The following is an 11,393-nucleotide window of genomic DNA, read 5'->3' as shown; positions in this document are numbered from 1 at the left end:
TGAGCCAGCAATCGCCCCATTTTTTCTTAAGTAATCATCAGCTGGTTGTAAATGCTTCATATTTCTCAGAAATCCTTAGTAGGTTGTTACATGAGTGTTTCGGAATGTTTTAGCAATATGTTTGGGGAGCATATTACCTGGGAATGCATCATTATTATTATTATTATTTTAAGTTTATTTATGTTGAGAGAGAGACAGAGTGTGCACAAGCTAGGGGAGGGCAGAAAGAGAGGGAGAGAGAGAATTCCAAGAAGGTTCTGCATTGTCAGTGCAGGGCCTGAAGAGGGTCTCAAACCCATGAACCAAGCTGAAATCAAGAGTCAGAGTCTTAGCCAACTGAGCTACACAGGTGCCCCGTATTATTCTTTTTAAAATAATGGGACATGCTAATAACAACAACAAAACTAGAAACAACCCAAGGGGCCATCAACAGGGGAAAGGTTAAACTGGCTATACTACAATCACAATGGAATACCCTACAGCAATAAAAAAAGAGTAAGTCATTGAGACACAAAAACATGAATGACTGTCACAAGCATGTGAGATTCTATGTATAGTGAATACAAGAAGAGGCAAAACTAACCCATGGTGCTAGAACTTGGTTTATAGTTCCCGCTGGGTGGGGAATGGGTGGTGCCTGGGGAGGCCATGAAGGAAGCTTTTGCTGGACAAGTTGTTAGTTGGCGTTGGCCTGCATGGTGGTTATGGGATGCGTCCATATGCAAAAGCCATCACTGTACTCTCTGTAAATTCATTCTCCTTGTCCCCTGTAGCTGTGTTCTATAAGGTCACCACAAACACTGAATTAGTGAACAATGAACAATTGCTCTTAGGGAAAATATAGGAATTGGTTCCCGCAAGCCTTGGGTCACATTTCCCAATCAATACATAATCTCGTTTTATGTGTGTTTCTGTTTAAGGACACCTGACTGAATAGACATTGTTGACTCATAAACATTGAATTCAGGGACAGCAGCCACACAACGTGTGCCTGAGTGAAGCTTATCTGACACCCGTATTTTCTCTGTGAGACCCATCACAGCATTCTTGCACTTAGGAACACACTGGCCAGCCCCACCACGTTAGGGGGCCATTCTAGATACCAAAATCAACAACAAGTACAAAAATGCAAAAACCAGGGTGCTTAAATAGACCACGAAGAGGACACCTGAGGACCATGACAGTTGAAACAGGAGGCAGAACGTCATTGTCTCGTTGGACATCAGCTCGAAACATGCCTGTCAGGCGACTCTGTTACTTTGCACGTGTCCAGGGATGACCTCCCAAAAGCACCGTGAGTATTGATTTGGGGGTTACAAGCAAATTTTAGTGAGTGAAGACACAAATACAGAATCCACAAATAATGAGGATAGACTATTTTATAACTCAGTGAGGAAAAGTTTTAAGAAAGGAGAGCGTAGGCTCTTGCCATCAGAAACTTTGCTATCCAACACAGTTTCAAGAACAGATTTCATTGGTTGCCCATGCTCTTCTTTTTTTTTTTTTTTAAGTTTATTTACTTATTTTGAGAGAGACAGCACAAGCTGCAGAAAGGCAGGGAAAAGGAGAGACAGAATCCCAAGCAGTCCGAGCCATCAGCGCAGAGCCCGATGCGGGGCTTGAACTCACGAACGGTGAGATCACGACCTGAACCCAAATCAAGAGTCAGACGCTTAACCAACTGCACCACCCAGGTGCCCCTCCAGGACTGTTCCTAAAGATCTCTCTTCTCATCTTCTCCCTCTGTGGATCTCACATTGTATCTCCATTCATACTACAAACATTTATTGGGTACCTTCTGTATTCCAAGACACTGCCTATTAAATCAATGGCAGTTCCCAGAAATCAAAAACACGGTCTTGAGTACGACTCCTTGACATAATCACAGTACTTTTTTCCCCTCTTAAATAGAAAAACTATGGACATGTGGTGAAAAATCACAATTGTAAGAGTATAAAAAACAAAAGCTACCCCTACTGTCCCAAGGTTGTATGCAATACATATAAATGGTGATTAGCGGAGCAGGCTTCACAATGGAACTCCCTAATAAGCCTCAGTTTCTTCACATGTAAAACAGAGACCCACCATGGCATCTAACTCAAAGGCTTAACCCACCTGCCTGTACATGGGAAGCCTGTCTTCCTCTCGTCACTGAATAGTTACTGAGCATCTGTTACAGGCCAGGTGCTGTTGTAGGCAATGAGGCTATAGCAGAGATTAAAAAAAGACACGTACTGGGGCGCCTGGGTGGCTCAGTCGGTTAAGCGTCCAACTTCAGCTCAGGTCATGATCCTATCTATAGTTCGTGAGTTCGAGGCCCGCATTGGGCTCTGTGCTGACAGTTCAGAGCCTGGAGACTGCTTCAGATTCTGTGTCTCCCTCTCTCTCTGTGCCTCCCCTGCTCATGTTCTGTCTCTGTCTCAGAAATAAATAAAACATTAAAAAAATTAAAAAAAAAAAAGACAAGTACTCATACAAATCCCTGCCCTCATGGAACTTATGTCATGTGGGGGGCAACAAAACAAGTCAATTATTGTCTATTAAAAGCTAAGAGGTCTATGGAGAGAAGGAAAAGAATTTAGGGGTCTAAAGAGTCTGGTTACATACAGCTTTTGAGGAAATGGCAGCCTTAACCAGACCAGGTAGGAAATGCTTTTGTGGAGGTAACCTTTGCACAAAGAGAATCAGTCAGGAGGCTATGGGGAGAAGAGCAAGTGCAAAGGCCCTTATGGAGGGCCCTTATGAAGGCAGGATTATGGAAGGTTAACTGGTAAAAAAACAAAAAACAAAACAAAAAAAACAAGGAAGCATAGCAGATGAGTGGAGAGGGCAAGAAGAAGAGTAGGCAAGAGTCAAGAGCTGGGGAGTATGGTAGGCTTGCAGACTGTAATCAGGACATTGGCTATTACTCTGAGTGACATGGCGTATCAACCCAAAATTTTTGCACATAGAAGTAATATCTGACCCCTTTCATACAGTATTAACAATATTTGGTGTCTCCTTCGAGAAAATTTGCCATGCACATATAAACCTACATGCAAGGCTGCCTTTCTGGGCTTGCAATCTGTGCAGGTGCACACGGGTTTGCGCTCACAAGGGCTACACTCTGGATTAACGCTCTGCCGTTGCCATCTTGAAATTCTTTTTTTTAATGTTTATTTATTTTGAGAGAGAGCACAAGTGAGGGAGGGGCAGAGAAAGAGAGAATCCCAAGCAGGCTCCACACCATTAGCAAAGAGCCCAACTTGATCTCATCAGCCATGAGACTGTGACCTGAGCTGAAAACCAAAAGTCAAGACGTTTAACCAACTGAGCCACCCAAGTGCCCCGCCATCTTGAAAAAATTTTTTAACTTCATTTTATTTTTTTTAATTTTTATTTATTTTGAGACAGAGTGAGTGGGTGGAGGAGAGCAGGTGGGGGAGAGGGGGAGAGAGAGAGAGAGAGAGAGAGAGAGAGAGAGAATCCAAAGCAGGCTCCACACTGTCAGCACAGAGCTCAATGCCAGGCTCAGACCCACACACCGTGAGATCACAACCTGAGCAGAGATCAAGAGTCAGACGCTCAACCAACTGGGCCACCCAGGCACCCAGCATATTGAAATTCTCAATAATTCTTGAAAAAAAGGCCCTGCCTGAGCACCTACCATACATGGGACATGCAATAATTACCATGGATACAAACTTGAGAGGTTCTCAGTCGCCATCTGGCTTCATTGGCGTCTACTGTAATATTATGTGTGCAGACGACCCCAAGGTCTATTTGTTATCAATTGTCCCATTAATAGACAGGGAGAGGTGGGGGACAGAGAATTTACCACCATTATACCATTTCAGCCCAAACCAACAATCCAGGAAAAAAATAAAATCCCTACTGACTAAATTCTATATTCCATGCAAAACATTAAAAATGCCCCAAAATGGGGGTGCCTGGGTGGCTCAGTCGGTTGAGCGTCCGACTTCGGCTTAGGTCACGATCTCGCGGTCCGTGAGTTCGAGCCCACGCCGGGCTCTGGGCTGATGGCTCAGAGCCTGGAGCCTGCTTCTGATTCTGTGTCTCCCTCTCTCTCTGCCCCTCCCCCGTTCATGCTCTGTCTCTCTCTGTCTCAAAAATAAATAAACGTTAAAAAAAAAAAGAAAAACAAATTAAAAATAAATGCCCCAAAATGTTAAACAGCAAACGTATAAGCTGATCAAAGTGCACGCTGTAGGCTCTCTCTCACAACTCCAGAAACCCTGATTTGAGCACAAGAGGTTTTTGCAAACTTTGATCACTTTTCTCAACAGTTTCTGAGACTATTCTTTTTTTTAAAAGGGAGAGACTCTACCTTATGGGAAAAGACTTCACTGCCTGAAATTTTTCCAGAAGGACCCAAATGAGGGTAGATTTCAAGTTTCCAAATGCACACAGGGCTTCTGAGAGTGTGTGGTTAAGGGCGTGGCCCCTACAGGCTGACAGTTTCCCTCAATTTCCCTCAATTCCACCACCATGTGGCCTTAAGGCCTGAGGCCGGGACAAGCCACCCTCTGCACCTTCTTAAAGGAGCACTTCTCAGGGTGCCTGACTGGCTCAGTCAGTAGAGCAGGTGACTCTTGATCTCAGGGTCATGAGTTCAAGCCCCACGTTGGGCATAGAGCTTACTTAATAAATTTTTTAAAAAAGCACTTTTCAAAACAGTATGGGCAGTTTCTTCTCTTTTCTACTGTGTTGTTTTTTTTTTAATTTATTTTGAGAGAGAGAGAGAGAGAGCACAGGGGAGGGGCAAAGTGGAGAATCCCAAGCCATGCCACACTGTCGGCATAGAGCCCCATGTGGGAATCGAACTCGTGAATCATGAGATCAAGACCTGAGCCGAGATCATGAGTCCGATGTATAACCAACAAGCATTACTTTACCATACGGACAGTCATTCCACTCCTAGGTATCAACCCCAAAGAAATGAAAACAGGGGCGCCTGTGTGGCTCAGTAAGTTAAACATCCAACTTTGGCTCAGGTCACAATTTCATGGTTCATGGGTTCAAGCCCTGTGTCGGGCTCTGTGCTGACAGCTCAGAGCCTGGAGCCTGCCTCGAATTCTGTGTCTCCTTCTCTCTGTGCCCCTCCTCCCCTCGGCTGTATCTCTCTCCCTCTCTCAAAAACAAATAAACATTAAAAAAAAAAAATTAAAACAATTCAAAACAAAACAAAACAAAAAAACACAAAAGCAATGAAAACATACTGACACACAGACTGTAGGGGAAGATTTCTCACAGCACTATTTCTAGTAGCCAAAAACTGGAAGCAACTAAATGTACATGGGCTGGTGAATGGGTAAATAACACATAGTCCATCCAGGGGCACCTGGGTGGCTCAGTTAGGCGTCCAACTCTTGGTTTTGGCTGAGGCCATGATCTCACAGTTTGTGGGTTCAAGCCCCACACCGGGCTCTGTGCTCACAGCCACAGAGCCTGCTTGGAATTCTTTCTCTCCCTTTCTCTCTGCCCCTCCCTTGCTTGCACTCTCTTTCTCTCTAAATAAATAAACTTAAAAAAAAAAAAACTGTAGTCCATCCACACAGTGGACTATTATACAGCCCTAAAAAGGAACTGAATGCCCATACTCGATACAATATGGATGAACCTTGAAAACATGATACTTAGGGAAAGAAGCCAGACACAAGACACCACGCACTGTAGGATTCCATGTATATGAAATGTCCAGCATAAGCAAATGCACAGAGACAGAACATGGATTCGAGGTTGTCGGGGCTGGTGGAAGGAACAGGATTCACTGCAGAAGCACCCAAGGATAATTTCAGAGTGAAAGAAAGGTTCTAACCATAGTAATGGTCGCACGACTCGATAAACATACTGAAAAATCATTGAACTGTGCACTTCCAATGGCTTAGTTTTATGGTATGTAAATTATGCGTCCATAAAGTTAAAAAATAAAACCCTTCTCACGTGGATGTGCGACGTCTGCCGCAGGCATGACCGTTAGTTAAATATGTAGCCGCTGGAGTAATAAGTACTTACAAAAGGATCTGCTGGCGAGACAAACTGCTATTCCCTAGGAAACCCCCCTAACCCCGCTGCCCGAGGCCCCCGCAGGCCCTGTAGTCCACTGCACATCTCCACCTCTGTTCTGGCAGTCTCCACTGTCATGGGCACGAAGTGAAATCCTGGTAATTTTTCAGGGTCTTGCTCTAAACCGCTGCTATCCTTGAAGCCCTCCCCAATGATGCCCTGCTCCCGCCCCCACCAAAGAATCCATGATTCCCACCGTGAACTTCGTTCAAATTACAAGCAAGTTCTAGAGATTGTTGTAGTTAACAGCACCACAGTGTTGAGCACTGAAAAACTCGTTAAGGGGCGCCAGGGGGGCTCAGTCAGTTAAGTGTCCGACTTCGGCCTAGATCATGATCTCGCCATTCTGGAGTTCAAGCCCTACATTGGGCTCTGTGCTGATAGCTCAGAGCCTGGAGCCTGCTTCGGATTCTGTGTCTCCTTCTCTTTCTGCCCTAGCCCACTCATCTCTCTCTCTCTCTCTCTCTCTCTCTCTCTCTGTCTCTCAAAAATAAATAAACATTTAAAAAAATTCTTTAAAAAAAAACTTGCAAAATGGGGGCCCCTGGGTGGCTCAGTCGGTTAAGCGTCCGACTTCGGCTCAGGTCACGATCTCGCGGTCCGTGAGTTCGAGGCCCGCGTCGGGCTCTGGGCTGACAGCTCAGAGCCTGGAGCCTGCTTCCGATTCTGTGTCTCCCTCTCTCTCTGCCCCTCCCCCGTTCATGCTCTGTCTCTCTCTGTCCCAAAAATAAATAAACGTTGAAAAAAAAAAATTTAAAAAGAAAAGAAAAGAAGAAGAAGAAGAAGAAAAAGGGGCACCTGGGTGGCTCAGTCGGTTAAGTGTCCGACTTCAGCTCAGGTCATGATCTCATGGTTTGTGGGTTCGAGCCCCACGTCGGGCTCTGGGCTGACAGCTCAGAGCCTGGAGCCTGCTTCAGATTCTGTGTCTCCCTCTCTCTCTGCCCCTCCCCCGCTCATGCTCTGTCTCTCTCTGCCTCTCAAATATAAAGAAACGTAATAAAAAAAATTTTTTTAATAAAAAAATAAACATTAAAAAAATTTAAAACTTAATGTTTATCTATTTTGAGACAGAGAGAGAAATTGGGGGAGGGGCAGAGAGAGAGAGGGAGAGGGAAAGAAAGAAAGAGGATACCAAACAGGCTCCACACTGTCAGCACAGAGCCTGATGCGGGCTCGAATTCACAAACCGCGAGATCATGACCTGAGCCGAAGTCAAGAGTCAGATGCTCAACCGACTGAGCCACGCAGGCGCCCTGAACTCATTTCTTTCTAAATCCAATTATTTTCAGCCGTGTGTATCATGCCACCAGCAGAGGATGATTCATCCACAAGCATTCCTTTGGCCTTACCTTCTGGTGGAGGAGACGGACAAGAAATGGATCCATCTGTAAGTGCCGGAGGGAACACGAGGCAGGTTCGGGGTAAGAGTGTGGGGAAGGGGCCCTCTCGGAGACGGTGGTCCAGAGTGCCTTCTAAGGAGGCCCCAGAGAAAGTAACCCTCCGTCAACCCTGGTTTCACGGACCACCAGCCCTGCTACTTGTCGGGGGTGGGGGGGAGCCCCGGGGTTCAGTGTGGGTTCTGAAAACTGGACATACTGATGCTAGCCCCTGGCGTCACTCTGCAGATGGGACAAAGCAATGTACAGACAACCAGCGAGCTGGCTGTCACTGTCGCAAGTACCTAGGCAGGGCAGGGAGCCCTGTGTTTCCAGGAGGTCTCCTTCAGACGCAGACACCGTGCCACGGATTGAGGAGTAAGGTCAACCCACATCCATGGAGAACATCCAAAAGAATAATGATAAAAATTTGTTCAGCTATTTAGTTAATGGCCAAGTGTCCTTGACTGTCATGACTGTCAGCTCTAGGAGGCAGAAACAGCTCTTTCTGCCTCCTCACCAGCCCTGTGGGACCTGCGCATAACTAGAGCTCAAAAACAATCCGGAGAATGAATGAATGAATGAATGAATGAATGGATCTAAGACAAATGCGAGAACGCACCCGTGGGTTGTGTGTTTTTTCTGTAAAAGCAAATGAGGAAGAGGACCAAGGCAGGCAGGGCCTCTAGTGGAGGGGAGGACACATGTGTGCTCTGCCCTGCCCCATGTCTGCACCCCAGCATACAGCAGGGGCTCAATAAATGTGCATTGGACAGGGGAGTGCATGTCCTGCTCGGTCCTTTCTGTCCTTGGAGGTCGGCAGCCTATCCCGTCATGCATTCAGGTAAAAGTACCTCTCATGCCCCACGCACGGGCATTGACTCAGGTCTTGAAATTCATTCATTTCATTCTCCAGATTGTTTTTGAGCCCCAATTATGTGCAAGCTTCGCAGACGTGTTCAGGAGGCAGAAAGCAGCTCTTGCTGCCTCCTGGAGCTGACAGTCAAGGGGGAGATGAGAATTAACTATCTAACAAAAGATTATGATTATGATCCTGGACGGATGTCTAGACGTGAGTTGGCCTAATCCCTCAGTTCCAGGTCGTACAACATTGGAATGTAAGCAAGGCCTCTGTTTTCTGTTTCCTCCTTCCCTTCCTTCCCGTCCCCTTCTCTTCCATCCCCCCCACCCCCCCACCCCCCCACCTCCCCACCTCCATGCTTCTTTGAGGACTTGACTTTTAAGCTGTGCTTTGAAGCTAGGCAGAGAAGGAGCAGAAGAGCCCAAGGGCTAGGGGGCGCAAGACCTGGACGGGGGCAGTGGGAAGAACAGGACGGGTTCTCAGAGGGTTGGTGGGATCAGACTGGGCCTCGGAGTATTGACAGGATTAGGTTTCTAATCTCAGGTCTGCTCCCACACCCCGCTTGACCCTGGGCCATCTTTCCTCCAAGAAGGAAACGTGTCCTTCTCTTCCTTACCAAGGTGATCCTCAGAAGCCTTCTGGGGATGCTCCCAGTCATATCTGGGATGTTCCCTTGTCTCTGCAGCCCAGGGTCCAAGTGCCATTGTCCCACCCAGACCCCACTCTACTCCAGTAGATCCCACAGACACACTTGTTCCCTCCTGTCTGCAGGGTGACATTAGGACTTCATCCAACAACTGGGTGTCTGTTTACTGAACCCCTACCAAATGCCGGGCCCTGTTTTGTGTGCTGGGGACACTGTGAACAGCAATGTCCTTGGCTTTGAGGAGCTTTCATTCTGGTAGGTGGAGAGAGAGAAGCAGAGAGGTGAGATACGTGGGGTCCCGGGGGAGTGGTCTCTGGAGAGGAATACAGTTGAGGGGGACGCAGGCATAGAGGGCTGCGTGCAGGTCAGGTGGGCCGTGTGGTGGGGAATGAGGGTGTCGGGAGCCAGCAGACCGCCGGGACTCCTCATCGCTGCCGGCAGGGTGTCCAGGCTGGGGAGAGGTGGTCTTTCCCGGGGCGAATTAGGTCATGGCGTTCCCTGGCTTCAAACCCTCAAAGGCTTCTGTTACTCTTGGGACAAAGGCAAAGCTTCCCAAGGGGCAGCCTGCGTGTGTGACCTGGCCTCTGTGGTCCTCCCGCCCCGGCTCCTTCCCTCCATCCTCTCCTTGCCACAGAGGCCACAGGGCCTTTACACGAGCGGCTGCTTCCTTCACCCAGAATATTCTTCCCTTCCCACCTCTGCTCAGGGACTCCTATTCCTGTCTCAGATCCTGACTGTCACTTCCTCCAGGATGCTGTCCCCAGACTCCCGTGACCAGGGGGAGTCAGTTATCCCCCCGTCTCCAGGTACTTTCCTTCTCAGCACTTGTCTAGGTTGGAAATGTACATGCATGTGCATAAGTGTCTCACATCCGTCTCTTGCTGTCTGCTGAACACCAGCATCAGGGACAGGACCTGGCAACAACAGGGGGGTGGCTCATGGTTCTCGAAGGAAAGAACAGAAAGATGAATGGATTGGATGAGGGGGCCACCGCGGGAGGGCCCAGTGGGTCTTTGTGCTCCCGACAGGGTCAAGCACACTGGAGTATGAGGCAGACTGAGTTGTTCCCAGCTCCGTGAGCCTGGGCAAGCACAGGTGTCTCCGAGCCTCAGTTTCTCTCACTAGTAATGTGGGTGTGATCACAAATGCCCAGGGAAACGAGCAGGCATGTCTAGTTTCCCTGGCCCGCCTTATGCCCAGTGTCTGTGCGTATGTGGCAAAATAGACATAACATTGTATTTATCATTTTAATCATTTCAAGAGCACAAGTCACTATTTGGTGGCGATGAGAACATTCACAGTGTTGTGCACCCATCATCGCTTTGGATATTTCCAGAATTTATTGTCATGGTTTTTTTTTTTTTTTTTTTTTAAGCGTTTATTTTTGAGAGAGAGACAGACAGAGACAGAGAGACGGGGCACAAGTGAGGAAGGGGCAGAGAGAGGGAGACACAGAATCTGAAGCAGGCTCCAGGCTCTGAGCTGTCAGAACAGAGCCCGATTCAAGGCCCAAACCCACAAACTGAGGGATCACCACCTGAGCCAAAGTCAGATGCTTAACCAACTATGCCATCCAGGCGCCCCAGGTTCAAGCCTCATTGGCTCAGAGCCCATTGGCTCAGGGCTTGAACCCACCAACTGCAAGATCGTGACCTGAGCTGAAATCAAGAGTCAGATGCTTAACCTTCTGAGCCACCCAGACGCCCGTGTGTGTGTGTGCGTGCATGCGTGTGTGTGTGTGTGTGTGTGTGTGTGTGTGTGTGTAAGTAATCTCTATGCTCAAATTCACAACCTCTGAGATCAAGAGTCACATGCTCTATGGACTGACCCAGCTGGGTGCCCCCAGAAGCTATTAGGTATTTATGAAGGTTGTGTCATGTACATAGAGTTCCCAGCACAGGCTCAGGAGTTCGAGAAGTGCTCTTTAAACACGCTTACTTTTTTCCAGTCCCTCTCCCCCGCTCGTGTGCATGCTCTCTCCCTCTCAAAACAAACAAACAAACACCCTGAAAAAACAAAACAAAACAAAACAAAAACACACGCTTACTTATTATTAGCAGCACTGACAATGGTACTCAGAAACTAACTTCTCACTTGCTGAACCTCCGGCAGCAAGCGCTCTGGGCCCCTGACATATCTTCACACTCACTAACTTATTCAGTCCTCACCCCAACCCAGGGGGGTAGGCTCCATGATCCCCATTTTACAGAGGAAGAAAGCGAGGAAACAGAGTGGTTTGTTAACTTGCCCAACGTCACACAGCAGGGCCAGGGTTGATCCTGGCCCCGATATCCCCACTCTTGACCTCCATGCAATGCCAAGCTCAGGTGAAGCCAGGGCCACAGGTGTTTTCCCAGATGCAGGGAAGGGCAAGGAATTAAAGTTTCCTAAGTGAGAATGGGCGGGGGGGGGGGGGGGGGGCAGTGTTTTCTGCTCACCCCAG

This window comes from Prionailurus viverrinus, chromosome E3 (assembly GCF_022837055.1).
Source record: "Prionailurus viverrinus isolate Anna chromosome E3, UM_Priviv_1.0, whole genome shotgun sequence".
In the NCBI taxonomy this organism is placed as follows: Eukaryota; Metazoa; Chordata; class Mammalia; order Carnivora; family Felidae; genus Prionailurus; species Prionailurus viverrinus.
The sequence above is the reverse complement of the archived record's forward strand: the minus strand, read 5'-3'. Positions refer to the sequence as shown.